The 27,500-nt window shown below is 40.5% G+C and overlaps 15 non-coding genes across 15 annotated transcripts; 2 read left to right on the top strand and 13 right to left on the bottom strand.

The window, feature by feature from the left end:
• Positions 1 to 154: 154 nt before the first annotated feature.
• TRNAN-GUU (transfer RNA asparagine (anticodon GUU)) lies at positions 155 to 228 on the bottom strand. The gene has a single exon. It is a non-coding gene; the product is annotated as a tRNA-Asn (tRNA).
• Positions 229 to 4,012: 3,784 nt separating this feature from the next.
• Positions 4,013 to 4,086, bottom strand: TRNAN-GUU (transfer RNA asparagine (anticodon GUU)). The gene has a single exon. It is a non-coding gene; the product is annotated as a tRNA-Asn (tRNA).
• Positions 4,087 to 4,909: 823 nt separating this feature from the next.
• TRNAT-CGU (transfer RNA threonine (anticodon CGU)) lies at positions 4,910 to 4,981 on the top strand. Its single transcript has one exon. It is a non-coding gene; the product is annotated as a tRNA-Thr (tRNA).
• Positions 4,982 to 5,426: 445 nt separating this feature from the next.
• Positions 5,427 to 5,500, bottom strand: TRNAN-GUU (transfer RNA asparagine (anticodon GUU)). Its single transcript has one exon. It is a non-coding gene; the product is annotated as a tRNA-Asn (tRNA).
• Positions 5,501 to 8,144: 2,644 nt separating this feature from the next.
• On the bottom strand, positions 8,145 to 8,218 carry TRNAN-GUU (transfer RNA asparagine (anticodon GUU)). Its single transcript has one exon. It is a non-coding gene; the product is annotated as a tRNA-Asn (tRNA).
• Positions 8,219 to 10,856: 2,638 nt separating this feature from the next.
• Positions 10,857 to 10,930, bottom strand: TRNAN-GUU (transfer RNA asparagine (anticodon GUU)). Its single transcript has one exon. It is a non-coding gene; the product is annotated as a tRNA-Asn (tRNA).
• Positions 10,931 to 13,403: 2,473 nt separating this feature from the next.
• TRNAN-GUU (transfer RNA asparagine (anticodon GUU)) lies at positions 13,404 to 13,477 on the bottom strand. The gene has a single exon. It is a non-coding gene; the product is annotated as a tRNA-Asn (tRNA).
• Positions 13,478 to 14,654: 1,177 nt separating this feature from the next.
• On the bottom strand, positions 14,655 to 14,728 carry TRNAN-GUU (transfer RNA asparagine (anticodon GUU)). The gene has a single exon. It is a non-coding gene; the product is annotated as a tRNA-Asn (tRNA).
• Positions 14,729 to 15,905: 1,177 nt separating this feature from the next.
• On the bottom strand, positions 15,906 to 15,979 carry TRNAN-GUU (transfer RNA asparagine (anticodon GUU)). The gene has a single exon. It is a non-coding gene; the product is annotated as a tRNA-Asn (tRNA).
• Positions 15,980 to 17,157: 1,178 nt separating this feature from the next.
• On the bottom strand, positions 17,158 to 17,231 carry TRNAN-GUU (transfer RNA asparagine (anticodon GUU)). The gene has a single exon. It is a non-coding gene; the product is annotated as a tRNA-Asn (tRNA).
• Positions 17,232 to 18,408: 1,177 nt separating this feature from the next.
• On the bottom strand, positions 18,409 to 18,482 carry TRNAN-GUU (transfer RNA asparagine (anticodon GUU)). Its single transcript has one exon. It is a non-coding gene; the product is annotated as a tRNA-Asn (tRNA).
• Positions 18,483 to 19,660: 1,178 nt separating this feature from the next.
• TRNAN-GUU (transfer RNA asparagine (anticodon GUU)) lies at positions 19,661 to 19,734 on the bottom strand. The gene has a single exon. It is a non-coding gene; the product is annotated as a tRNA-Asn (tRNA).
• Positions 19,735 to 20,911: 1,177 nt separating this feature from the next.
• Positions 20,912 to 20,985, bottom strand: TRNAN-GUU (transfer RNA asparagine (anticodon GUU)). Its single transcript has one exon. It is a non-coding gene; the product is annotated as a tRNA-Asn (tRNA).
• Positions 20,986 to 22,162: 1,177 nt separating this feature from the next.
• On the bottom strand, positions 22,163 to 22,236 carry TRNAN-GUU (transfer RNA asparagine (anticodon GUU)). Its single transcript has one exon. It is a non-coding gene; the product is annotated as a tRNA-Asn (tRNA).
• Positions 22,237 to 22,948: 712 nt separating this feature from the next.
• TRNAL-CAG (transfer RNA leucine (anticodon CAG)) lies at positions 22,949 to 23,020 on the top strand. The gene has a single exon. It is a non-coding gene; the product is annotated as a tRNA-Leu (tRNA).
• The last annotated feature ends 4,480 nt before the right edge of the window (positions 23,021 to 27,500 follow it).

Below are 27,500 nucleotides of genomic sequence, written 5' to 3'. Positions count from 1 at the left end.
TTTGTCTGGAAAATAACTTTCCACAAGTGGAATAAGAAGATTTAGCTTAATGTTGGAAAGCTTTAAGGATTTTGCATTTCTGTCTTTCAATGTAATCATTAGCTCATTGGCGTTGCAAACACAGGAATGAAAGTTTTCAGGAAAACATCCCGCTCGTCCCTGGGTGGGCTTGAACCACCAACCTTTCGGTTAACAGCCGAACGCGCTAACCGATTGCGCCACAGAGACAACCACATGTGACTACTTTCAGAGAAGCAGTGAGGATTATGACTTTAAACCTTCAGCATTCCAGAGGGCTTAATGACCATAGCAGAAGAATTGACAGTTGTATCTCAACTGTTTATACATTATTTCATGATGGTGAGAACTTGTACTCCTAAATTGTCTTTACGAATCTTGAAGAAGAGATTTGGAAAAAAAGTCAGATATTCATGTTTTTTTTATCATTTGGGAAGAAAGTGGCAAAAAGTTGGCACTTTCGAAGCTTGAAGAAGAGATTTGGAGAAAAAAAAGTCAGGAATTAATGTGTTTTTATCATTTGTGAAAAAAAAAAACGCATGAAGAAGCAGGGTGGCGCAGCGGAAGCGTGCTGGGCCCATAACCCAGAGGTCAATGGATCAAAACCATCCTCTGCTAGATGTCATTTTTACATAGGCTTAATAACTTGTCATTGATGATATTGCATGAAAACAGCATTCTCCCCTCGGACAAGCTGTTACACGGAAAGCAGAGTGGCGCAGCGGAAGCGTGCTGGGCCCATAACCCAGAGGTCGATGGATCGAAACCATCCTCTGCTAATTTTGTTTTTATAATGTCACTTTTCTGTTTAAGCACAACTGGCGTTGCATAAGATTAATTGGCACGTAGGGTTAATAACTTGTGTCATTTATGATATTGTATGAAAACGGCATTCTCCCCTTGCCAGCCACTATTTTGGTAACGGCTGCCCGAATTATTAACAACATGTAGTATTGTAGACGTGGCCTAAATTAAAAAACAAAAAATTAATAATAATAATCTAAGCAATCCAAAATTGGCACTATGCCAAAAAGTTTTTCCTGTGTTTTTTCATGGAAGGATTGGCATGCTTTGTCTGGAAAATAACTTTCCACAAGTGGAATAAGAAGATTTAGCTTAATGTTGGAAAGCTTTAAGGATTTTGCATTTCTGTCTTTCAATATAATCATTAGCTCATTGGCGTTGCAAACACAGGAATGAAAGTTTTCAGGAAAACATCCCGCTCTTCCCTGGGTGGGCTTGAACCACCAACCTTTCGGTTAACAGCCGAACGCACTAACCGATTGCGCCACAGAGACAACCACATGTGACTACTTTCAGAGAAGCAGTGAGGATTATGACTTTAAACCTTCAGCATTCCAGAGGGCTTAATGACCATAGCAGAAGAATTGACAGTTGTATCTCAACTGTTTATACATTATTTCATGATGGTGAGAACTTGTACTCCTAAATTGTCTTTACGAATCTTGAAGAAGAGATTTGGAAAAAAAGTCAGATATTCATGTTTTTTTTATCATTTGGGAAGAAAGTGGCAAAAAGTTGGCACTTTCGAAGCTTGAAGAAGAGATTTGGAGAAAAAAAAGTCAGGAATTAATGTGTTTTTATCATTTGTGAAAAAAAAAAACGCATGAAGAAGCAGGGTGGCGCAGCGGAAGCGTGCTGGGCCCATAACCCAGAGGTCAATGGATCAAAACCATCCTCTGCTAGATGTCATTTTTACATAGGCTTAATAACTTGTCATTGATGATATTGCATGAAAACAGCATTCTCCCCTCGGACAAGGCATCACACGGAAAGCAGAGTGGCGCAGCGGAAGCGTGCTGGGCCCATAACCCAGAGGTCGATGGATCGAAACCATCCTCTGCTAATTTTGTTTTTATAATGTCACTTTTCTGTTTAAGCACAACTGGTGTTGAATAAGATTAATTGGCACGTAGGGTTAATAACTTGTGTCATTTATGATATTGTATGAAAACAACATTTTCCCCTCGGACAAGCTGTTACACGGAAAGCAGAGTGGCGCAGCGGAAGCGTGCTGGGCCCATAACCCAGAGGTCGATGGATCGAAACCATCCTCTGCTAATTTTGTTTTTATAATGTCACTTTTCTGTTTAAGCACAACTGGCGTTGCATAAGATTAATTGGCACGTAGGGTTAATAACTTGTGTCATTTATGATATTGTATGAAAACGGCATTCTCCCCTTGCCAGCCACTATTTTGGTAACGGCTGCCCGAATTATTAACAACATGTAGTATTGTAGACGTGGCCTAAATTAAAAAACAAAAAATTAATAATAATAATCTAAGCAATCCAAAATTGGCACTATGCCAAAAAGTTTTTCCTGTGTTTTTTCATGGAAGGATTGGCATGCTTTGTCTGGAAAATAACTTTCCACAAGTGGAATAAGAAGATTTAGCTTAATGTTGGAAAGCTTTAAGGATTTTGCATTTCTGTCTTTCAATATAATCATTAGCTCATTGGCGTTGCAAACACAGGAATGAAAGTTTTCAGGAAAACATCCCGCTCTTCCCTGGGTGGGCTTGAACCACCAACCTTTCGGTTAACAGCCGAACGCACTAACCGATTGCGCCACAGAGACAACCACATGTGACTACTTTCAGAGAAGCAGTGAGGATTATGACTTTAAACCTTCAGCATTCCAGAGGGCTTAATGACCATAGCAGAAGAATTGACAGTTGTATCTCAACTGTTTATACATTATTTCATGATGGTGAGAACTTGTACTCCTAAATTGTCTTTACGAATCTTGAAGAAGAGATTTGGAAAAAAAGTCAGATATTCATGTTTTTTTTATCATTTGGGAAGAAAGTGGCAAAAAGTTGGCACTTTCGAAGCTTGAAGAAGAGATTTGGAGAAAAAAAAGTCAGGAATTAATGTGTTTTTATCATTTGTGAAAAACAAAACGCATGAAGGAGCAGGTTGGCGCAGCGGAAGCGTGCTGGGCCCATAACCCAGAGGTCAATGGATCGGAACCATCCTCTGCTAGATGTCATTTTTACATAGGCTTAATAACTTCTGTCATTGATGATATTGCATGAAAACAGCATTCTCCCCTCGGAAAAGCTGTCACACGGAAAGCAGAGTGGCGCAGCGGAAGCGTGCTGGGCCCATAACCCAGAGGTCGATGGATCGAAACCATCCTCTGCTAGATGTCATTTTTACATAGGTTTAATAACTTCTGTCATTGATGATATTGCATGAAAACAGCATTCTCCCCTCGGACAAGCCGTCACACGGAAAGCAGAGTGGCGCAGCGGAAGCGTGCTGGGCCCATAACCCAGAGGTCGATGGATCAAAACCATCCTCTGCTAATTTTGTTTTTATAATGTCACTTTTCTGTTTAAGCACAACTGGTGTTGAATAAGATTAATTGACACGTAGGGTTAATAACTTGTGTCATTTATGATATTGTATGAAAACAGCATTTTCCCCTCGGACAAGCTGTTACACGGAAAGCAGAGTGGCGCAGCGGAAGCATGCTGGGCCCATAACCCAGAGGTCGATGGATCGAAACCATCCTCTGCTAATTTTGTTTTTATAATGTCACTTTTCTGTTTAAGCACAACTGCCGTTGCATAAGATTAATTGGCACGTAGGGTTAATAACTTGTGTCATTTATGATATTGTATGAAAACGGCATTCTCCCGTTGCCAGCCACTATTTTGGTAACGGCTCCCCGAATTATTAACAACATGTAGTATTGTAGACGTGGCCTAAATTAAAAAACAAAAAATTAATAATAATAATCTAAGCAATCCAAAATTGGCACTATGCCAAAAAGTTTTTCCTGTGTTTTTTCATGGAAGGATTGGCATGCTTTGTCTGGAAAATAACTTTCCACAAGTGGCATAAGAAGATTTAGCTTAATGTTGGAAAGCTTTAAGGATTTTGCATTTCTGTCTTTCAATGTAATCATTAGCTCATTGGCGTTGCAAACACAGGAATGAAAGTTTTCAGGAAAACATCCCGCTCGTCCCTGGGTGGGCTTGAACCACCAACCTTTCGGTTAACAGCCGAACGCGCTAACCGATTGCGCCACAGAGACAACCACATGTGACTACTTTCAGAGAAGCAGTGAGGATTATGACTTTAAACCTTCAGCATTCCAGAGGGCTTAATGACCATAGCAGAAGAATTGACAGTTGTATCTCAACTGTTTATACATTATTTCATGATGGTGAGAACTTGTACTCCTAAATTGTCTTTACGAATCTTGAAGAAGAGATTTGGAAAAAAAGTCAGATATTCATGTTTTTTTTATCATTTGGGAAGAAAGTGGCAAAAAGTTGGCACTTTCGAAGCTTGAAGAAGAGATTTGGAGAAAAAAAAGTCAGGAATTAATGTGTTTTTATCATTTGTGAAAAAAAAACGCATGAAGAAGCAGGGTGGCGCAGCAGAAGCGTGCTGGGCCCATAACCCAGAGGTCAATGGATCGAAACCATCCTCTGCTAGATGTCATTTTTACATAGGCTTAATAACTTCTGTCATTGATGATATTGCATGAAAACAGCATTCTCCCCTCGGACAAGCTGTCACACGGAAAGCAGAGTGGCGCAGCGGAAGCGTGCTGGGCCCATAACCCAGAGGTCAATGGATTGAAACCATCCTCTGCTAGATGTCATTTTCACATAGGCTTAATAACTTCTGTCATTGATGATATTGCATGAAAACAGCATTCTCCCCTCGGACAAGCCATCACACAGAAAGCAGAGTGGCGCAGCGGAAGCGTGCTGGGCCCATAACCCAGAGGTCGATGGATCGAAACCATCCTCTGCTAGATGTCATTTTTACATAGGGTTAATAACTTCTGTCATTGATGATATTGCATGAAAACAGCATTCTCCCCTCGGACAAGCCGTCACACGGAAAGCAGAGTGGCGCAGCGGAAGCGTGCTGGGCCCGTAACCCAGAGGTCGATGGATCGAAACCATCCTCTGCTAATTTTGTTTTTATAATGTCACTTTTCTGTTTAAGCACAACTGGTGTTGAATAAGATTAATTGGCACGTAGGGTTAATAACTTGTGTCATTTATGATATTGTATGAAAACAGCATTCTCCCCTTGCCAGCCACTATTTTGGTAACGGCTGCCCGAATTATTAACAACATGTAGTATTGTAGACGTGGCCTAAATTAAAAAACAAAAAATTAATAATAATAATCTAAGCAATCCAAAATTGGCACTATGCCAAAAAGTTTTTCCTGTGTTTTTTCATGGAAGGATTGGCATGCTTTGTCTGGAAAATAACTTTCCACAAGTGGAATAAGAAGATTTAGCTTAATGTTGGAAAGCTTTAATGATTTTGCATTTCTGTCTTTCAATGTAATCATTAGCTCATTGGCGTTGCAAACACAGGAATGAAAGTTTTCAGGAGAACATCCCGCTCGTCCCTGGGTGGGCTTGAACCACCAACCTTTCGGTTAACAGCCGAACGCGCTAACCGATTGCGCCACAGAGACAACCACATGTGACTACTTTCAGAGAAGCAGTGAGGATTATGACTTTAAACCTTCAGCATTCCAGAGGGCTTAATGACCATAGCAGAAGAATTGACAGTTGTATCTCAACTGTTTATACATTATTTCATGATGGTGAGAACTTGTACTCCTAAATTGTCTTTACGAATCTTGAAGAAGAGATTTGGAAAAAAAGTCAGATATTCATGTTTTTTTTATCATTTGGGAAGAAAGTGGCAAAAAGTTGGCACTTTCGAAGCTTGAAGAAGAGATTTGGAGAAAAAAAAGTCAGGAATTAATGTGTTTTTATCATTTGTGAAAAAAAAAACGCATGAAGAAGCAGGGTGGCGCAGCGGAAGCGTGCTGGGCCCATAACCCAGTGGTCAATGGATCGAAACCATCCTCTGCTAGATGTCATTTTTACATAGGGTTAATAACTTCTGTCATTGATGATATTGCATGAAAACAGCATTCTCCCCTCGGACAAGCCATCACACGGAAAGCAGAGTGGCGCAGCGGAAGCGTGCTGGGCCCATAACCCAGAGGTCGATGGATCGAAACCATCCTCTGCTAGATGTCATTTTTACATAGGGTTAATAACTTCTGTCATTGATGATATTGCATGAAAACAGCATTCTCCCCTCGGACAAGCCATCACACGTAAAGCAGAGTGGCGCAGCGGAAGCGTGCTGGGCCCATAACCCAGAGGTCGATGGATCGAAACCATCCTCTGCTAATTTTGTTTTTATAATGTCACTTTTCTGTTTAAGCACAACTGGCATTGCATAAGATTAATTGGCACGTAGGGTTAATAACTTGTGTCATTTATGATATTGTATGAAAACGGCATTCTCCACTTGCCAGCCACTATTTTGGTAACGGCTGCCCGAATTATTAACAACATGTAGTATTGTAGACGTGGCCTAAATTAAAAAACAAAAAATTAATAATAATAATCTAAGCAATCCAAAATTGGCACTATGCCAAAAAGTTTTTCCTGTGTTTTTTCATGGAAGGCTTGGCATGCTTTGTCTGGAAAATAACTTTCCACAAGTGGAATAAGAAGATTTAGCTTAATGTTGGAAAGCTTTAAGGATTTTGCATTTCTGTCTTTCAATGTAATCATTAGCTCATTGGCGTTGCAAACACAGGAATGAAAGTTTTCAGGAAAACATTCCGCTCGTACCTGGGTGGGCTTGAACCACCAACCTTTCGGTTAACAGCCGAACGCGCTAACCGATTGCGCCACAGAGACAACCACATGTGACTACTTTCAGAGAAGCAGTGAGGATTATGACTTTAAACCTTCAGCATTCCAGAGGGCTTAATGACCATAGCAGAAGAATTGACAGTTGTATCTCAACTGTTTATACATTATTTCATGATGGTGAGAACTTGTACTCCTAAATTGTCTTTACGAATCTTGAAGAAGAGATTTGGAAAAAAAGTCAGATATTCATGTTTTTTTTATCATTTGGGAAGAAAGTGGCAAAAAGTTGGCACTTTCGAAGCTTGAAGAACAGATTTGGAGAAAAAAAAGTCAGGAATTAATGTGTTTTTATCATTTGTGAAAAAGACACGCATGAAGAAGCAGGGTGGCGCAGCGGAAGCGTGCTGGGCCCATAACCCAGCGGTCAATGGATTGAAACCATCCTCTGCTAGACGTCATTTTCACATAGGCTTAATAACTTCTGTCATTGATGATATTGCATGAAAACAGCATTCTCCCCTCGGACAAGCTGTCACACAGAAAGCAGAGTGGCGCAGCGGAAGCGTGCTGGGCCCATAACCCAGAGGTCGATGGATCGAAACCATCTTCTGCTAATTTTGTTTTTATAATGTCACTTTTCTGTTTAAGCACAACTGGTGTTGAATAAGATTAATTGGCACGTAGGGTTAATAACTTGTGTCATTTATGATATTGTATGAAAACAGCATTTTCCCCTCGGACAAGCTGTTACACGGAAAGCAGAGTGGCGCAGCGGAAGCTTGCTGGGCCCATAACCCAGAGGTCGATGGATCGAAACCATCCTCTGCTAGATGTCATTTTTACATAGGGTTAATAACTTCTGTCATTGATGATATTGCATAAAAACAGCATTCTCCCCTCGGACAAGCCGTCACACGGAAAGCAGAGTGGCGCAGCGGAAGCGTGCTGGGCCCATAACCCAGAGGTCGATGGATCGAAACCATCCTCTGCTAATTTTGTTTTTATAATGTCACTTTTCTGTTTAAGCACAACTGGCGTTGCATAAGATTAATTGGCACGTAGGGTTAATAACTTGTGTCATTTATGATATTGTATGAAAACGGCATTCTCCCCTTGCCAGCCACTATTTTGGTAACGGCTGCCCGAATTATTAACAACATGTAGTATTGTAGACGTGGCCTAAATTAAAAAACAAAAAATTAATAATAATAATCTAAGCAATCCAAAATAGGCACTATGCCAAAAAGTTTTTCCTGTGTTTTTTCATGGAAGGTTTGGCATGCTTTGTCTGGAAAATAACTTTCCACAAGTGGAATAAGAAGATTTAGCTTAATGTTGGAAAGCTTTAAGGATTTTGCATTTCTGTCTTTCAATGTAATCATTAGCTCATTGGCGTTGCAAACACAGGAATGAAAGTTTTCAGGAAAACATCCCGCTCGTCCCTGGGTGGGCTTGAACCACCAACCTTTCGGTTAACAGCCGAACGCGCTAACCGATTGCGCCACAGAGACAACCACATGTGACTACTTTCAGAGAAGCAGTGAGGATTATGACTTTAAACCTTCAGCATTCCAGAGGGCTTAATGACCATAGCAGAAGAATTGACAGTTGTATCTCAACTGTTTATACATTATTTCATGATGGTGAGAACTTGTACTCCTAAATTGTCTTTACGAATCTTGAAGAAGAGATTTGGAAAAAAAGTCAGATATTCATGTTTTTTTTATCATTTGGGAAGAAAGTGGCAAAAAGTTGGCACTTTCGAAGCTTGAAGAAGAGATTTGGAGAAAAAAAAGTCAGGAATTAATGTGTTTTTATCATTTGTGAAAAAAAAACGCATGAAGAAGCAGGGTGGCGCAGCGGAAGCGTGCTGGGCCCATAACCCAGAGGTCAATGGATCGAAACCATCCTCTGCTAGATGTCATTTTCACATAGGCTTAATAACTTCTGTCATTGATGATATTGCATGAAAACAGCATTCTCCCTTCGGACAAGCCGTCACACGGAAAGCAGAGTGGCGCAGCGGAAGCGTGCTGGGCCCATAACCCAGAGGTCGATGGATCGAAACCATCCTCTGCTAGATGTCATTTTTACATAGGGTTAATAACTTCTGTCATTGATGATATTGCATGAAAACAGCATTCTCCCCTCGGACAAGCCATCACACGGAAAGCAGAGTGGCGCAGCGGAAGCGTGCTGGGCCCATAACCCAGAGGTAGATGGATCGAAACCATCCTCTGCTAATTTTGTTTTTATAATGTCACTTTTCTGTTTAAGCACAACTGGTGTTGAATAAGATTAATTGGCACGTAGGGTTAATAACTTGTGTCATTTATGATATTGTATGAAAACAGCATTTTCCCCTCGGACAAGCTGTTACACGGAAAGCAGAGTGGCGCAGCGGAAGCGTGCTGGGCCCATAACCCAGAGGTCGATGGATCGAAACCATCCTCTGCTAATTTTGTTTTTATAATGTCACTTTTCTGTTTAAGCACAACTGCCGTTGCATAAGATTAATTGGCACGTAGGGTTAATAACTTGTGTCATTTATGATATTGTATGAAAACGGCATTCTCCCCTTGCCAGCCACTATTTTGGTAACGGCTGCCCGAATTATTAACAACATGTAGTATTGTAGACGTGGCCTAAATTAAAAAACAAAAAATTAATAATAATAATCTAAGCAATCCAAAATTGGCACTATGCCAAAAAGTTTTTCCTGTGTTTTTTCATGGAAGGATTGGCATGCTTTGTCTGGAAAATAACTTTCCACAAGTGGCATAAGAAGATTTAGCTTAATGTTGGAAAGCTTTAAGGATTTTGCATTTCTGTCTTTCAATGTAATCATTAGCTCATTGGCATTGCAAACACAGGAACAAAAGTGTTCAGGAAAACATCCTGCTCGTCCCTGGGTGGGCTTGAACCACCACCCTTTCAGTTAACAGCCGAACAAGCTAAACGATTGCGCCACAGAGACACCCACATGTGACTGCTTTCAGAGAAGGTTTGTGACTTTAAACCTTCAGCATTCCAGAGGGCTTAATGACCATAGCAGAAGAATTGACAGTTGCATCTCAACTGTTTATACATTATTTCATGATGGTGAGAACTTGTACTCCTAAATTGTCTTTACGAATCTTGAAGAAGAGATTTGGAAAAAAGTCAGATATTCATGGGTTTTTTTATCATTTGGGAAGAAAGTGGCAAAAAGTTCGCACTTTCGAAGCTTGAAGAAGAGATTTGGAGAAAAAAAAGTCAGGAATTAATGTGTTTTTATCATTTGTGAAAAAAAAAAGCACATGAAAAAGCAGAGTGGCGCAGCGGAAGCGTGCTGGGCCCATAACCCAGAGGTCGATGTGTCGAAACCATCCTCTGCTAGATGTCATTTTTACATAGGCTTAATAACTTCTGTCATTGATGATATTGCATGAAAACAGCATTCTCCCCTCGGACAAGCTGTCACACAGAAAGCAGAGTGGCGCAGCGGAAGCGTGCTGGGCCCATAACCCAGAGGTCGATAGATCGAAACCGTCCTCTGCTAGATGTCATTTTTACATAGGGTTAATAACTTCTGTCATTGATGATATTGCATGAAAACAGCATTCTCCCCTTGGATAAGCCGTCACACGGAAAGCAGAGTGGCGCAGCGGAAGCGTGCTGGGCCCATAACCCAGAGGTCGATGGATTGAAACCATCCTCTGCTAATTTTGTTTTTATAATGTCACTTTTCTGTTTAAGCACAACTGGCGTTGCATAAGATTAATTGGCACGTAGGGTTAATAACATGTGTCATTTATGATATTGTATGAAAACGGCATTCTCCCCTTGCCAGCCACTATTTTGGTAACGGCTGCCCGAATTATTAACAACATGTAGTATTGTAGACGTGGCCTAAATTAAAAAACAAAAAATTAATAATAATAATCTAAGCAATCCAAAATTGGCACTATGCCAAAAAGTTTTTCCTGTGTTTTTTCATGGAAGGATTGGCATGCTTTGTCTGGAAAATAACTTTCCACAAGTGGAATAAGAAGATTTAGCTTAATGTTGGAAAGCTTTAAGGATTTTGCATTTCTGTCTTTCAATGTAATCATTAGCTCATTGGCGTTGCAAACACAGGAATGAAAGTTTTCAGGAAAACATCCCGCTCGTCCCTGGGTGGGCTTGAACCACCAACCTTTCGGTTAACAGCCGAACGCGCTAACCGATTGCGCCACAGAGACAACCACGTGTGACTACTTTCAGAGAAGCAGTGAGGATTATGACTTTAAACCTTCAGCATTCCAGAGGGCTTAATGACCATAGCAGAAGAATTGACAGTTGTATCTCAACTGTTTATACATTATTTCATGATGGTGAGAACTTGTACTCCTAAATTGTCTTTACGAATCTTGAAGAAGAGATTTGGAAAAAAAGTCAGATATTCATGTTTTTTTTATCATTTGGGAAGAAAGTGGCAAAAAGTTGGCACTTTCGAAGCTTGAAGAAGAGATTTGGAGAAAAAAAAGTCAGGAATTAATGTGTTTTTATCATTTGTGAAAAAAAAACACATGAAGAAGCAGGGTGGCGCAGCGGAAGCGTGCTGGGCCCATAACCCAGAGGTCAATGGATCGAAACCATCCTCTGCTAGATGTCATTTTCACATAGGCTTAATAACTTCTGTCATTGATGATATTGCATGAAAACAGCATTCTCCCCTCGGACAAGCTGTCACACAGAAAGCAGAGTGGCGCAGCGGAAGCGTGCTGAGCCCATAACCCAGAGGTCGATGGATCGAAACCATCCTCTGCTAGATGTCATTTTTACATAGGGTTAATAACTTCTGTCATTGATGATATTGCATGAAAACAGCATTCTCCCCTCGGACAAGCCGTCTCACGGAAAGCAGAGTGGCGCAGCGGAAGCGTGCTGGGCCCATAACCCAGAGGTCGATGGATCGAAACCATCCTCTGCTAATTTTGTTTTTATAATGTCACTTTTCTGTTTAAGCACAACTGGTGTTGAATAAGATTAATTGGCACGTAGGGTTAATAACTTGTGTCATTTATGATATTGTATGAAAACAGCATTTTCCCCTCGGACAAGCTGTTACACGGAAAGCAGAGTGGCGCAGCGGAAGCGTGCTGGGCCCATAACCCAGAGGTCGATGGATCAAAACCATCCTCTGCTAATTTTGTTTTTATAATGTCACTTTTCTGTTTAAGCACAACTGCCGTTGCATAAGATTCATTGGCACGTAGGGTTAATAACTTGTGTCATTTATGATATTGTATGAAAACGGCATTCTCCCCTTGCCAGCCACTATTTTGGTAACGGCTGCCCGAATTATTAACAACATGTAGTATTGTAGACGTGGCCTAAATTAAAAAACAAAAAATTAATAATAATAATCTAAGCAATCCAAAATTGGCACTATGCCAAAAAGTTTTTCCTGTGTTTTTTCATGGAAGGATTGGCATGCTTTGTCTGGAAAATAACTTTCCACAAGTGGCATAAGAAGATTTAGCTTAATGTTGGAAAGCTTTAAGGGTTTTGCATTTCTGTCTTTCAATGTAATCATTAGCTCATTGGCATTGCAAACACAGGAACAAAAGTGTTCAGGAAAACATCCTGCTCGTCCCTGGGTGGGCTTGAACCACCACCCTTTCAGTTAACAGCCGAACAAGCTAAACGATTGCGCCACAGAGACACCCACATGTGACTGCTTTCAGAGAAGGTTTGTGACTTTAAACCGTCAGCATTCCAGAGGGCTTAATGACCATAGCAGAAGAATTGACAGTTGTATCTCAACTGTTTATACATTATTTCATGATGGTGAGAACTTGTACTCCTAAATTGTCTTTACGAATCTTGAAGAAGAGATTTGGAAAAAAAGTCAGATATTCATGTTTTTTTTATCATTTGGGAAGAAAGTGGCAAAAAGTTGGCACTTTCGAAGCTTGAAGAAGAGATTTGGAGAAAAAAAAGTCAGGAATTAATGTGTTTTTATCATTTGTGAAAAAAAAAAACGCATGAAGAAGCAGGGTGGCGCAGCGGAAGCGTGCTGGGCCCATAACCCAGAGGTCAATGGATCGAAACCATCCTCTGCTAGATGTCATTTTTACATAGGCTTAATAACTTGTCATTGATGATATTGCATGAAAACAGCATTCTCCCCTCGGACAAGCCGTCACACGGAAAGCAGAGTGGCGCAGCGGAAGCGTGCTGGGCCCATAACCCAGAGATCGATGGATCGAAACCATCCTCTGCTAATTTTGTTTTTATAATGTCACTTTTCTGTTTAAGCACAACTGGTGTTGAATAAGATTAATTGGCACGTAGGGTTAATAACTTGTGTCATTTATGATATTGTATGAAAACGGCATTCTCCCCTTGCCAGCCACTATTTTGGTAACGGCTGCCCGAATTATTAACAACATGTAGTATTGTAGACGTGGCCTAAATTAAAAAACAAAAAATTAATAATAATAATCTAAGCAATCCAAAATTGGCACTATGCCAAAAAGTTTTTCCTGTGTTTTTTCATGGAAGGATTGGCATGCTTTGTCTGGAAAATAACTTTCCACAAGTGGAATAAGAAGATTTAGCTTAATGTTGGAAAGCTTTAAGGATTTTGCATTTCTGTCTTTCAATGTAATCATTAGCTCATTGGCATTGCAAACACAGGAATGAAAGTTTTCAGGAGAACATCCCATTCGTCCCTGGGTGGGCTTGAACCACCAACCTTTCGGTTAACAGCCGAACGCGCTAACCGATTGCGCCACAGAGACAACCACATGTGACTACTTTCAGAGAAGCAGTGAGGATTATGACTTTAAACCTTCAGCATTCCAGAGGGCTTAATGACCATAGCAGAAGAATTGACAGTTGTATCTCAACTGTTTATACATTATTTCATGATGGTGAGAACTTGTACTCCTAAATTGTCTTTACGAATCTTGAAGAAGAGATTTGGAAAAAAAGTCAGATATTCATGTTTTTTTTATCATTTGGGAAGAAAGTGGCAAAAAGTTGGCACTTTCGAAGCTTGAAGAAGAGATTTGGAGAAAAAAAAGTCAGGAATTAATGTGTTTTTATCATTTGTGAAAAAAAAATGCATGAAGAAGCAGGGTGGCGCAGCGGAAGCGTGCTGGGCCCATAACCCAGAGGTCAATGGATCGAAACCATCCTCTGCTAGATGTCATTTTTACATAGGCTTAATAACTTCTGTCATTGATGATATTGCATTAAAACAGCATTCTCCCCTCGGACAAGCTGTCACACGGAAAGCAGAGTGGCGCAGCGGAAGCGTGCAGGGCCCATAACCCAGAGATCGATGGATCGAAACCATCCTCTGCTAGATGTCATTTTTACATAGGGTTAATAACTTCTGTCATTGATGATATTGCATGAAAACAGCATTCTCCCCTCGGACAAGCCATCACACGGAAAGCAGAGTGGCGCAGCGGAAGCGTGCTGGGCCCATAACCCAGAGGTCGATGGATCGAAACCATCCTCTGCTAATTTTGTTTTTATAATGTCACTTTTCTGTTTAAGCACAACTGGCGTTGCATAAGATTAATTGGCACGTAGGGTTAATAACTTGTGTCATTTATGATATTGTATGAAAACGGCATTCTCCCCTTGCCAGCCACTATTTTGGTAACGGCTGCCCGAATTATTAACAACATGTAGTATTGTAGACGTGGCCTAAATTAAAAAACAAAAAATTAATAATAATAATCTAAGCAATCCAAAATTGGCACTATGCCAAAAAGTTTTTCCTGTGTTTTTTCATGGAAGGATTGGCATGCTTTGTCTGGAAAATAACTTTCCACAAGTGGAATAAGAAGATTTAGCTTAATGTTGGAAAGCTTTAAGGATTTTGCATTTCTGTCTTTCAATGTAATCATTAGCTCATTGGCATTGCAAACACAGGAATGAAAGTTTTCAGGAGAACATCCCACTCGTCCCTGGGTGGGCTTGAACCACCAACCTTTCGGTTAACAGCCGAACGCGCTAACCGATTGCGCCACAGAGACAACCACATGTGACTACTTTCAGAGAAGCAGTGAGGATTATGACTTTAAACCTTCAGCATTCCAGAGGGCTTAATGACCATAGCAGAAGAATTGACAGTTGTATCTCAACTGTTTATACATTATTTCATGATGGTGAGAACTTGTACTCCTAAATTGTCTTTACGAATCTTGAAGAAGAGATTTGGAAAAAAAGTCAGATATTCATGTTTTTTTTATCATTTGGGAAGAAAGTGGCAAAAAGTTGGCACTTTCGAAGCTTGAAGAAGAGATTTGGAGAAAAAAAAGTCAGGAATTAATGTGTTTTTATCATTTGTGAAAAAAAAATGCATGAAGAAGCAGGGTGGCGCAGCGGAAGCGTGCTGGGCCCATAACCCAGAGGTCAATGGATCGAAACCATCCTCTGCTAGATGTCATTTTTACATAGGCTTAATAACTTCTGTCATTGATGATATTGCATTAAAACAGCATTCTCCCCTCGGACAAGCTGTCACACGGAAAGCAGAGTGGCGCAGCGGAAGCGTGCTGGGCCCATAACCCAGAGATCGATGGATCGAAACCATCCTCTGCTAGATGTCATTTTTACATAGGCTTAATAACTTCTGTCATTGATGATATTGCATTAAAACAGCATTCTCCCCTCGGACAAGCTGTCACACGGAAAGCAGAGTGGCGCAGCGGAAGCGTGCTGGGCCCATAACCCAGAGGTCGATGGATTGAAACCATCCTCTGCTAATTTTGTTTTTATAATGTCACTTTTCTGTTTAAGCACAACTGGTGTTGAATAAGATTAATTGGCACGTAGGGTTAATAACTTGTGTCATTTATGATATTGTATGAAAACAGCATTCTCCCCTTGCCAGCCACTATTTTGGTAACGGCTGCCCGAATTATTAACAACATGTAGTATTGTAGACGTGGCCTAAATTAAAAAACAAAAAATTAATAATAATAATCTAAGCAATCCAAAATTGGCACTATGCCAAAAAGTTTTTCCTGTGTTTTTTCATGGAAGGATTGGCATGCTTTGTCTGGAAAATAACTTTCCACAAGTGGAATAAGAAGATTTAGCTTAATGTTGGAAAGCTTTAAGGATTTTGCATTTCTGTCTTTCAATGTAATCATTAGCTCATTGGCGTTGCAAACACAGGAATGAAAGTTTTCAGGAGAACATCCCACTCGTCCCTGGGTGGGCTTGAACCACCAACCTTTCGGTTAACAGCCGAACGCGCTAACCGATTGCGCCACAGAGACAACCACATGTGACTGCTTTCAGAGAAGCAGTGAGGATTATGACTTTAAACCTTCAGCATTCCAGAGGGCTTAATGACCATAGCAGAAGAATTGACAGTTGTATCTCAACTGTTTATACATTATTTCATGATGGTGAGAACTTGTACTCCTAAATTGTCTTTACGAATCTTGAAGAAGAGATTTGGAAAAAAAGTCAGATATTCATGTTTTTTTTATCATTTGGGAAGAAAGTGGGAAAAAGTTGGCACTTTCGAAGCTTGAAGAAGAGATTTGGAGAAAAAAAAGTCAGGAATTAATGTGTTTTTATCATTTGTGAAAAAAAAAACGCATGAAGAAGCAGGGTGGCGCAGCGGAAGCGTGCTGGGCCCATAACCCAGTGGTCAATGGATCGAAACCATCCTCTGCTAGATGTCATTTTTACATAGGGTTAATAACTTCTGTCATTGATGATATTGCATGAAAACAGCATTCTCCCCTCGGACAAGCCATCACACGGAAAGCAGAGTGGCGCAGCGGAAGCGTGCTGGGCCCATAACCCAGAGGTTGATGGATCGAAACCATCCTCTGCTAGATGTCATTTTTACATAGGGTTAATAACTTCTGTCATTGATGATATTGCATGAAAACAGCATTCTCCCCTCGGACAAGCCATCACATGGAAAGCAGAGTGGCGCAGCGGAAGCGTGCTGGGCCCATAACCCAGAGGTCGATGGATCGAAACCATCCTCTGCTAATTTTGTTTTTATAATGTCACTTTTCTGTTTAAGCACAACTGGCATTGCATAAGATTAATTGGCACGTAGGGTTAATAACTTGTGTCATTTATGATATTGTATGAAAACGGCATTCTCCACTTGCCAGCCACTATTTTGGTAACGGCTGCCCGAATTATTAACAACATGTAGTATTGTAGACGTGGCCTAAATTAAAAAACAAAAAATTAATAATAATAATCTAAGCAATCCAAAATTGGCACTATGCCAAAAAGTTTTTCCTGTGTTTTTTCATGGAAGGATTGGCATGCTTTGTCTGGAAAATAACTTTCCACAAGTGGAATAAGAAGATTTAGCTTAATGTTGGAAAGCTTTAAGGATTTTGCATTTCTGTCTTTCAATGTAATCATTAGCTCATTGGCATTGCAAACACAGGAATGAAAGTTTTCAGGAGAACATCCCACTCGTCCCTGGGTGGGCTTGAACCACCAACCTTTCGGTTAACAGCCGAACGCGCTAACCGATTGCGCCACAGAGACAACCACATGTGACTACTTTCAGAGAAGCAGTGAGGATTATGACTTTAAACCTTCAGCATTCCAGAGGGCTTAATGACCATAGCAGAAGAATTGACAGTTGTATCTCAACTGTTTATACATTATTTCATGATGGTGAGAACTTGTACTCCTAAATTGTCTTTACGAATCTTGAAGAAGAGATTTGGAAAAAAAGTCAGATATTCATGTTTTTTTTATCATTTGGGAAGAAAGTGGCAAAAAGTTGGCACTTTCGAAGCTTGAAGAAGAGATTTGGAGAAAAAAAAGTCAGGAATTAATGTGTTTTTATCATTTGTGAAAAAAAAATGCATGAAGAAGCAGGGTGGCGCAGCGGAAGCGTGCTGGGCCCATAACCCAGAGGTCAATGGATCGAAACCATCCTCTGCTAGATGTCATTTTTACATAGGCTTAATAACTTCTGTCATTGATGATATTGCATTAAAACAGCATTCTCCCCTCGGACAAGCTGTCACACGGAAAGCAGAGTGGCGCAGCGGAAGCGTGCAGGGCCCATAACCCAGAGATCGATGGATCGAAACCATCCTCTGCTAGATGTCATTTTTACATAGGGTTAATAACTTCTGTCATTGATGATATTGCATGAAAACAGCATTCTCCCCTCGGACAAGCCATCACACGGAAAGCAGAGTGGCGCAGCGGAAGCGTGCTGGGCCCATAACCCAGAGGTCGATGGATCGAAACCATCCTCTGCTAATTTTGTTTTTATAATGTCACTTTTCTGTTTAAGCACAACTGGCGTTGCATAAGATTAATTGGCACGTAGGGTTAATAACTTGTGTCATTTATGATATTGTATGAAAACGGCATTCTCCCCTTGCCAGCCACTATTTTGGTAACGGCTGCCCGAATTATTAACAACATGTAGTATTGTAGACGTGGCCTAAATTAAAAAACAAAAAATTAATAATAATAATCTAAGCAATCCAAAATTGGCACTATGCCAAAAAGTTTTTCCTGTGTTTTTTCATGGAAGGATTGGCATGCTTTGTCTGGAAAATAACTTTCCACAAGTGGAATAAGAAGATTTAGCTTAATGTTGGAAAGCTTTAAGGATTTTGCATTTCTGTCTTTCAATGTAATCATTAGCTCATTGGCATTGCAAACACAGGAATGAAAGTTTTCAGGAGAACATCCCACTCGTCCCTGGGTGGGCTTGAACCACCAACCTTTCGGTTAACAGCCGAACGCGCTAACCGATTGCGCCACAGAGACAACCACATGTGACTACTTTCAGAGAAGCAGTGAGGATTATGACTTTAAACCTTCAGCATTCCAGAGGGCTTAATGACCATAGCAGAAGAATTGACAGTTGTATCTCAACTGTTTATACATTATTTCATGATGGTGAGAACTTGTACTCCTAAATTGTCTTTACGAATCTTGAAGAAGAGATTTGGAAAAAAAGTCAGATATTCATGTTTTTTTTATCATTTGGGAAGAAAGTGGCAAAAAGTTGGCACTTTCGAAGCTTGAAGAAGAGATTTGGAGAAAAAAAAGTCAGGAATTAATGTGTTTTTATCATTTGTGAAAAAAAAAATGCATGAAGAAGCAGGGTGGCGCAGCGGAAGCGTGCTGGGCCCATAACCCAGAGGTCAATGGATCGAAACCATCCTCTGCTAGATGTCATTTTTACATAGGCTTAATAACTTCTGTCATTGATGATATTGCATTAAAACAGCATTCTCCCCTCGGACAAGCTGTCACACGGAAAGCAGAGTGGCGCAGCGGAAGCGTGCTGGGCCCATAACCCAGAGATCGATGGATCGAAACCATCCTCTGCTAGATGTCATTTTTACATAGGGTTAATAACTTCTGTCATTGATGATATTGCATGAAAACAGCATTCTCCCCTCGGACAAGCCATCACACGGAAAGCAGAGTGGCGCAGCGGAAGCGTGCTGGGCCCATAACCCAGAGGTCGATGGATTGAAACCATCCTCTGCTAATTTTGTTTTTATAATGTCACTTTTCTGTTTAAGCACAACTGGTGTTGAATAAGATTAATTGGCACGTAGGGTTAATAACTTGTGTCATTTATGATATTGTATGAAAACAGCATTCTCCCCTTGCCAGCCACTATTTTGGTAACGGCTGCCCGAATTATTAACAACATGTAGTATTGTAGACGTGGCCTAAATTAAAAAACAAAAAATTAATAATAATAATCTAAGCAATCCAAAATTGGCACTATGCCAAAAAGTTTTTCCTGTGTTTTTTCATGGAAGGATTGGCATGCTTTGTCTGGAAAATAACTTTCCACAAGTGGAATAAGAAGATTTAGCTTAATGTTGGAAAGCTTTAAGGATTTTGCATTTCTGTCTTTCAATGTAATCATTAGCTCATTGGCGTTGCAAACACAGGAATGAAAGTTTTCAGGAGAACATCCCGCTCGTCCCTGGGTGGGCTTGAACCACCAACCTTTCGGTTAACAGCCGAACGCGCTAACCAATTGCGCCACAGAGACAACCACATGTGACTGCTTTCAGAGAAGCAGTGAGGATTATGACTTTAAACCTTCAGCATTCCAGAGGGCTTAATGACCATAGCAGAAGAATTGACAGTTGTATCTCAACTGTTTATACATTATTTCATGATGGTGAGAACTTGTACTCCTAAATTGTCTTTACGAATCTTGAAGAAGAGATTTGGAAAAAAAGTCAGATATTCATGTTTTTTTTATCATTTGGGAAGAAAGTGGGAAAAAGTTGGCACTTTCGAAGCTTGAAGAAGAGATTTGGAGAAAAAAAAGTCAGGAATTAATGTGTTTTTATCATTTGTGAAAAAAAAACGCATGAAGAAGCAGGGTGGCGCAGCGGAAGCGTGCTGGGCCCATAACCCAGTGGTCAATGGATCGAAACCATCCTCTGCTAGATGTCATTTTTACATAGGGTTAATAACTTCTGTCATTGATGATATTGCATGAAAACAGCATTCTCCCCTCGGACAAGCCATCACACGGAAAGCAGAGTGGCGCAGCGGAAGCGTGCTGGGCCCATAACCCAGAGGTTGATGGATCGAAACCATCCTCTGCTAGATGTCATTTTTACATAGGGTTAATAACTTCTGTCATTGATGATATTGCATGAAAACAGCATTCTCCCCTCGGACAAGCCATCACATGGAAAGCAGAGTGGCGCAGCGGAAGCGTGCTGGGCCCATAACCCAGAGGTCGATGGATCGAAACCATCCTCTGCTAATTTTGTTTTTATAATGTCACTTTTCTGTTTAAGCACAACTGGCATTGCATAAGATTAATTGGCACGTAGGGTTAATAACTTGTGTCATTTATGATATTGTATGAAAACGGCATTCTCCACTTGCCAGCCACTATTTTGGTAACGGCTGCCCGAATTATTAACAACATGTAGTATTGTAGACGTGGCCTAAATTAAAAAACAAAAAATTAATAATAATAATCTAAGCAATCCAAAATTGGCACTATGCCAAAAAGTTTTTCCTGTGTTTTTTCATGGAAGGCTTGGCATGCTTTGTCTGGAAAATAACTTTCCACAAGTGGAATAAGAAGATTTAGCTTAATGTTGGAAAGCTTTAAGGATTTTGCATTTCTGTCTTTCAATGTAATCATTAGCTCATTGGTGTTGCAAACACAGGAATGAAAGTTTTCAGGAAAACATTCCGCTCGTCCCTGGGTGGGCTTGAACCACCAACCTTTCGGTTAACAGCCGAACGCGCTAACCGATTGCGCCACAGAGACAACCACATGTGACTACTTTCAGAGAAGCAGTGAGGATTATGACTTTAAACCTTCAGCATTCCAGAGGGCTTAATGACCATAGCAGAAGAATTGACAGTTGTATCTCAACTGTTTATACATTATTTCATGATGGTGAGAACTTGTACTCCTAAATTGTCTTTACGAATCTTGAAGAAGAGATTTGGAAAAAAAGTCAGATATTCATGTTTTTTTTATCATTTGGGAAGAAAGTGGCAAAAAGTTGGCACTTTCGAAGCTTGAAGAAGAGATTTGGAGAAAAAAAAGTCAGGAATTAATGTGTTTTTATCATTTGTGAAAAAAAAATGCATGAAGGAGCAGGGTGGCGCAGCGGAAGCGTGCTGGGCCCATAACCCAGAGGTCAATGGATTGAAACCATCCTCTGCTAGACGTCATTTTCACATAGGCTTAATAACTTCTGTCATTGATGATATTGCATGAAAACAGCATTCTCCCCTCGGACAAGCCATCACACAGAAAGCAGAGTGGCGCAGCGGAAGCGTGCTGGGCCCATAACCCAGAGGTCGATGGATCGAAACCATCCTCTGCTAGATGTCATTTTTACATAGGGTTAATAACTTCTGTCATTGATGATATTGCATGAAAACAGCATTCTCCCCTCGGACAAGCCGTCACACGGAAAGCAGAGTGGCGCAGCGGAAGCGTGCTGGGCCCATAACCCAGAGGTCGATGGATCGAAACCATCCTCTGCTAATTTTGTTTTTATAATGTCACTTTTCTGTTTAAGCACAACTGGTGTTGAATAAGATTAATTGGCACGTAGGGTTAATAACTTGTGTCATTTATGATATTGTATGAAAACAGCATTCTCCCCTTGCCAGCCACTATTTTGGTAACGGCTGCCCGAATTATTAACAACATGTAGTATTGTAGACGTGGCCTAAATTAAAAAACAAAAAATTAATAATAATAATCTAAGCAATCCAAAATTGGCACTATGCCAAAAAGTTTTTCCTGTGTTTTTTCATGGAAGGATTGGCATGCTTTGTCTGGAAAATAACTTTCCACAAGTGGAATAAGAAGATTTAGCTTAATGTTGGAAAGCTTTAAGGATTTTGCATTTCTGTCTTTCAATGTAATCATTAGCTCATTGGCGTTGCAAACACAGGAATGAAAGTTTTCAGGAAAAGATCCCGCTCGTCCCTGGGTGGGCTTGAACCACCAACCTTTCGGTTAACAGCCGAACGCGCTAACCGATTGCGCCACAGAGACAACCACATGTGACTACTTTCAGAGAAGCAGTGAGGATTATGACTTTAAACCTTCAGCATTCCAGAGGGCTTAATGACCATAGCAGAAGAATTGACAGTTGTATCTCAACTGTTTATACATTATTTCATGATGGTGAGAACTTGTACTCCTAAATTGTCTTTACGAATCTTGAAGAAGAGATTTGGAAAAAAAGTCAGATATTCATGTTTTTTTTATCATTTGGGAAGAAAGTGGCAAAAAGTTGGCACTTTCGAAGCTTGAAGAAGAGATTTGGAGAAAAAAAAGTCAGGAATTAATGTGTTTTTATCATTTGTGAAAAAAAAAAACGCATGAAGAAGCAGGGTGGCGCAGCGGAAGCGTGCTGGGCCCATAACCCAGAGGTCAATGGATCAAAACCATCCTCTGCTAGATGTCATTTTTACATAGGCTTAATAACTTGTCATTGATGATATTGCATGAAAACAGCATTCTCCCCTCGGACAAGCCGTCACACGGAAAGCAGAGTGGCGCAGCGGAAGCGTGCTGGGCCCATAACCCAGAGGTCGATGGATCGAAACCATCCTCTGCTAATTTTGTTTTTAGAATGTCGCTTTTCTGTTTAAGCACAACTGGTGTTGAATAAGATTAATTGGCACGTAGGGTTAATAACTTGTGTCATTTATGATATTGTATGAAAACAACATTTTCCCCTCGGACAAGCTGTTACACGGAAAGCAGAGTGGCGCAGCGGAAGCGTGCTGGGCCCAGAACCCAGAGGTCGATGGATCGAAACCATCCTCTGCTAATTTTGTTTTTATAATGTCACTTTTCTGTTTAAGCACAACTGGCGTTGCATAAGATTAATTGGCACGTAGGGTTAATAACTTGTGTCATTTATGATATTGTATGAAAACGGCATTCTCCCCTTGCCAGCCACTATTTTGGTAACGGCTGCCCGAATTATTAACAACATGTAGTATTGTAGACGTGGCCTAAATTAAAAAACAAAAAATTAATAATAATAATCTAAGCAATCCAAAATTGGCACTATGCCAAAAAGTTTTTCCTGTGTTTTTTCATGGAAGGATTGGCATGCTTTGTCTGGAAAATAACTTTCCACAAGTGGAATAAGAAGATTTAGCTTAATGTTGGAAAGCTTTAAGGATTTTGCATTTCTGTCTTTCAATGTAATCATTAGCTCATTGGCGTTGCAAACACAGGAATGAAAGTTTTCAGGAAAACATCCCGCTCTTCCCTGGGTGGGCTTGAACCACCAACCTTTCGGTTAACAGCCGAACGCACTAACCGATTGCGCCACAGAGACAACCACATGTGACTACTTTCAGAGAAGCAGTGAGGATTATGACTTTAAACCTTCAGCATTCCAGAGGGCTTAATGACCATAGCAGAAGAATTGACAGTTGTATCTCAACTGTTTATACATTATTTCATGATGGTGAGAACTTGTACTCCTAAATTGTCTTTACGAATCTTGAAGAAGAGATTTGGAAAAAAAGTCAGATATTCATGTTTTTTTTATCATTTGGGAAGAAAGTGGCAAAAAGTTGGCACTTTCGAAGCTTGAAGAAGAGATTTGGAGAAAAAAAAGTCAGGAATTAATGTGTTTTTATCATTTGTGAAAAACAAAACGCATGAAGGAGCAGGGTGGCGCAGCGGAAGCGTGCTGGGCCCATAACCCAGAGGTCAATGGATCGGAACCATCCTCTGCTAGATGTCATTTTTACATAGGCTTAATAACTTCTGTCATTGATGATATTGCATGAAAACAGCATTCTCCCCTCGGAAAAGCTGTCACACGGAAAGCAGAGTGGCGCAGCGGAAGCGTGCTGGGCCCATAACCCAGAGGTCGATGGATCGAAACCATCCTCTGCTAGATGTCATTTTTACATAGGTTTAATAACTTCTGTCATTGATGATATTGCATGAAAACAGCATTCTCCCCTCGGACAAGCCGTCACACGGAAAGCAGAGTGGCGCAGCGGAAGCGTGCTGGGCCCATAACCCAGAGGTCGATGGATCGAAACCATCCTCTGCTAATTTTGTTTTTATAATGTCACTTTTCTGTTTAAGCACAACTGGTGTTGAATAAGATTAATTGACACGTAGGGTTAATAACTTGTGTCATTTATGATATTGTATGAAAACAGCATTTTCCCCTCGGACAAGCTGTTACACGGAAAGCAGAGTGGCGCAGCGGAAGCATGCTGGGCCCATAACCCAGAGGTCGATGGATCGAAACCATCCTCTGCTAATTTTGTTTTTATAATGTCACTTTTCTGTTTAAGCACAACTGCCGTTGCATAAGATTAATTTTCACGTAGGGTTAATAACTTGTGTCATTTATGATATTGTATGAAAACGGCATTCTCCCGTTGCCAGCCACTATTTTGGTAACGGCTCCCCGAATTATTAACAACATGTAGTATTGTAGACGTGGCCTAAATTAAAAAACAAAAAATTAATAATAATAATCTAAGCAATCCAAAATTGGCACTATGCCAAAAAGTTTTTCCTGTGTTTTTTCATGGAAGGATTGGCATGCTTTGTCTGGAAAATAACTTTCCACAAGTGGCATAAGAAGATTTAGCTTAATGTTGGAAAGCTTTAAGGATTTTGCATTTCTGTCTTTCAATGTAATCATTAGCTCATTGGCGTTGCAAACACAGGAATGAAAGTTTTCAGGAAAACATCCCGCTCTTCCCTGGGTGGGCTTGAACCACCAACCTTTCGGTTAACAGCCGAACGCACTAACCGATTGCGCCACAGAGAAAACCACATGTGACTACATTCAGAGAAGCAGTGAGGATTATGACTTTAAACCTTCAGCATTCCAGAGGGCTTAATGACCATAGCAGAAGAATTGACAGTTGTATCTCAACTGTTTATACATTATTTCATGATGGTGAGAACTTGTACTCCTAAATTGTCTTTACGAATCTTGAAGAAGAGATTTGGAAAAAAAGTCAGATATTCATGTTTTTTTTATCATTTGGGAAGAAAGTGGCAAAAAGTTGGCACTTTCGAAGCTTGAAGAAGAGATTTGGAGAAAAAAAAGTCAGGAATTAATGTGTTTTTATCATTTGTGAAAAACAAAACGCATGAAGGAGCAGGGTGGCGCAGCGGAAGCGTGCTGGGCCCATAACCCAGAGGTCAATGGATCGGAACCATCCTCTGCTAGATGTCATTTTTACATAGGCTTAATAACTTCTGTCATTGATGATATTGCATGAAAACAGCATTCTCCCCTCGGAAAAGCTGTCACACGGAAAGCAGAGTGGCGCAGCGGAAGCGTGCTGGGCCCATAACCCAGAGGTCGATGGATCGAAACCATCCTCTGCTAGATGTCATTTTTACATAGGTTTAATAACTTCTGTCATTGATGATATTGCATGAAAACAGCATTCTCCCCTCGGACAAGCCGTCACACGGAAAGCAGAGTGGCGCAGCGGAAGCGTGCTGGGCCCATAACCCAGAGGTCGATGGATCGAAACCATCCTCTGCTAATTTTGTTTTTATAATGTCACTTTTCTGTTTAAGCACAACTGGTGTTGAATAAGATTAATTGACACGTAGGGTTAATAACTTGTGTCATTTATGATATTGTATGAAAACAGCATTTTCCCCTCGGACAAGCTGTTACACGGAAAGCAGAGTGGCGCAGCGGAAGCATGCTGGGCCCATAACCCAGAGGTCGATGGATCGAAACCATCCTCTGCTAATTTTGTTTTTATAATGTCACTTTTCTGTTTAAGCACAACTGCCGTTGCATAAGATTAATTGGCACGTAGGGTTAATAACTTGTGTCATTTATGATATTGTATGAAAACGGCATTCTCCCGTTGCCAGCCACTATTTTGGTAACGGCTCCCCGAATTATTAACAACATGTAGTATTGTAGACGTGGCCTAAATTAAAAAACAAAAAATTAATAATAATAATCTAAGCAATCCAAAATTGGCACTATGCCAAAAAGTTTTTCCTGTGTTTTTTCATGGAAGGATTGGCATGCTTTGTCTGGAAAATAACTTTCCACAAGTGGCATAAGAAGATTTAGCTTAATGTTGGAAAGCTTTAAGGATTTTGCATTTCTGTCTTTCAATGTAATCATTAGCACATTGGCATTGCAAACACAGGAACAAAAGTGTTCAGGAAAACATCCTGCTCGTCCCTGGGTGGGCTTGAACCACCACCCTTTCAATTAACAGCCGAACAAGCTAAACAATTGCGCCACAGAGACACCCACATGTGACTGCTTTCAGAGAAGGTTTGTGACTTTAAACCGTCAGCATTCCAGAGGGCTTAATGACCATAGCAGAAGAATTGACAGTTGTATCTCAACTGTTTATACATTATTTCATGATGGTGAGAACTTGTACTCCTAAATTGTCTTTACGAATCTTGAAGAAGAGATTTGGAAAAAAGTCAGATATTCATGGGTTTTTTTATCATTTGGGAAGAAAGTGGCAAAAAGTTCGCACTTTCGAAGCTTGAAGAAGAGATTTGGAGAAAAAAAAGTCAGGAATTAATGTGTTTTTATCATTTGTGAAAAAAAAAACGCATGAAGAAGCAGGGTGGCGCAGCGGAAGCGTGCTGGCCCCATAACCCAGTGGTCAATGGATCGAAACCATCCTCTGCTAGATGTCATTTTTACATAGGGTTAATAACTTCTGTCATTGATGATATTGCATGAAAACAGCATTCTCCCCTCGGACAAGCCATCACACGGAAAGCAGAGTGGCGCAGCGGAAGCGTGCTGGGCCCATAACCCAGAGGTCGATGGATCGAAACCATCCTCTGCTAGATGTCATTTTTACATAGGGTTAATAACTTCTGTCATTGATGATATTGCATGAAAACAGCATTCTCCCCTCGGACAAGCCATCACACGTAAAGCAGAGTGGCGCAGCGGAAGCGTGCTGGGCCCATAACCCAGAGGTCGATGGATCGAAACCATCCTCTGCTAATTTTGTTTTTATAATGTCACTTTTCTGTTTAAGCACAACTGGCATTGCATAAGATTAATTGGCACGTAGGGTTAATAACTTGTGTCATTTATGATATTGTATGAAAACGGCATTCTCCACTTGCCAGCCACTATTTTGGTAACGGCTGCCCGAATTATTAACAACATGTAGTATTGTAGACGTGGCCTAAATTAAAAAACAAAAAATTAATAATAATAATCTAAGCAATCCAAAATTGGCACTATGCCAAAAAGTTTTTCCTGTGTTTTTTCATGGAAGGCTTGGCATGCTTTGTCTGGA

This window comes from Sceloporus occidentalis, unplaced genomic scaffold, assembly GCF_023333645.1.
Source record: "Sceloporus occidentalis isolate IW3139 unplaced genomic scaffold, rSceOcc1.0.p SCAF_111, whole genome shotgun sequence".
NCBI classification, from domain to species: domain Eukaryota; kingdom Metazoa; phylum Chordata; class Lepidosauria; order Squamata; family Phrynosomatidae; genus Sceloporus; species Sceloporus occidentalis.
This window is presented reverse-complemented; position numbering and strand designations above follow the sequence as displayed.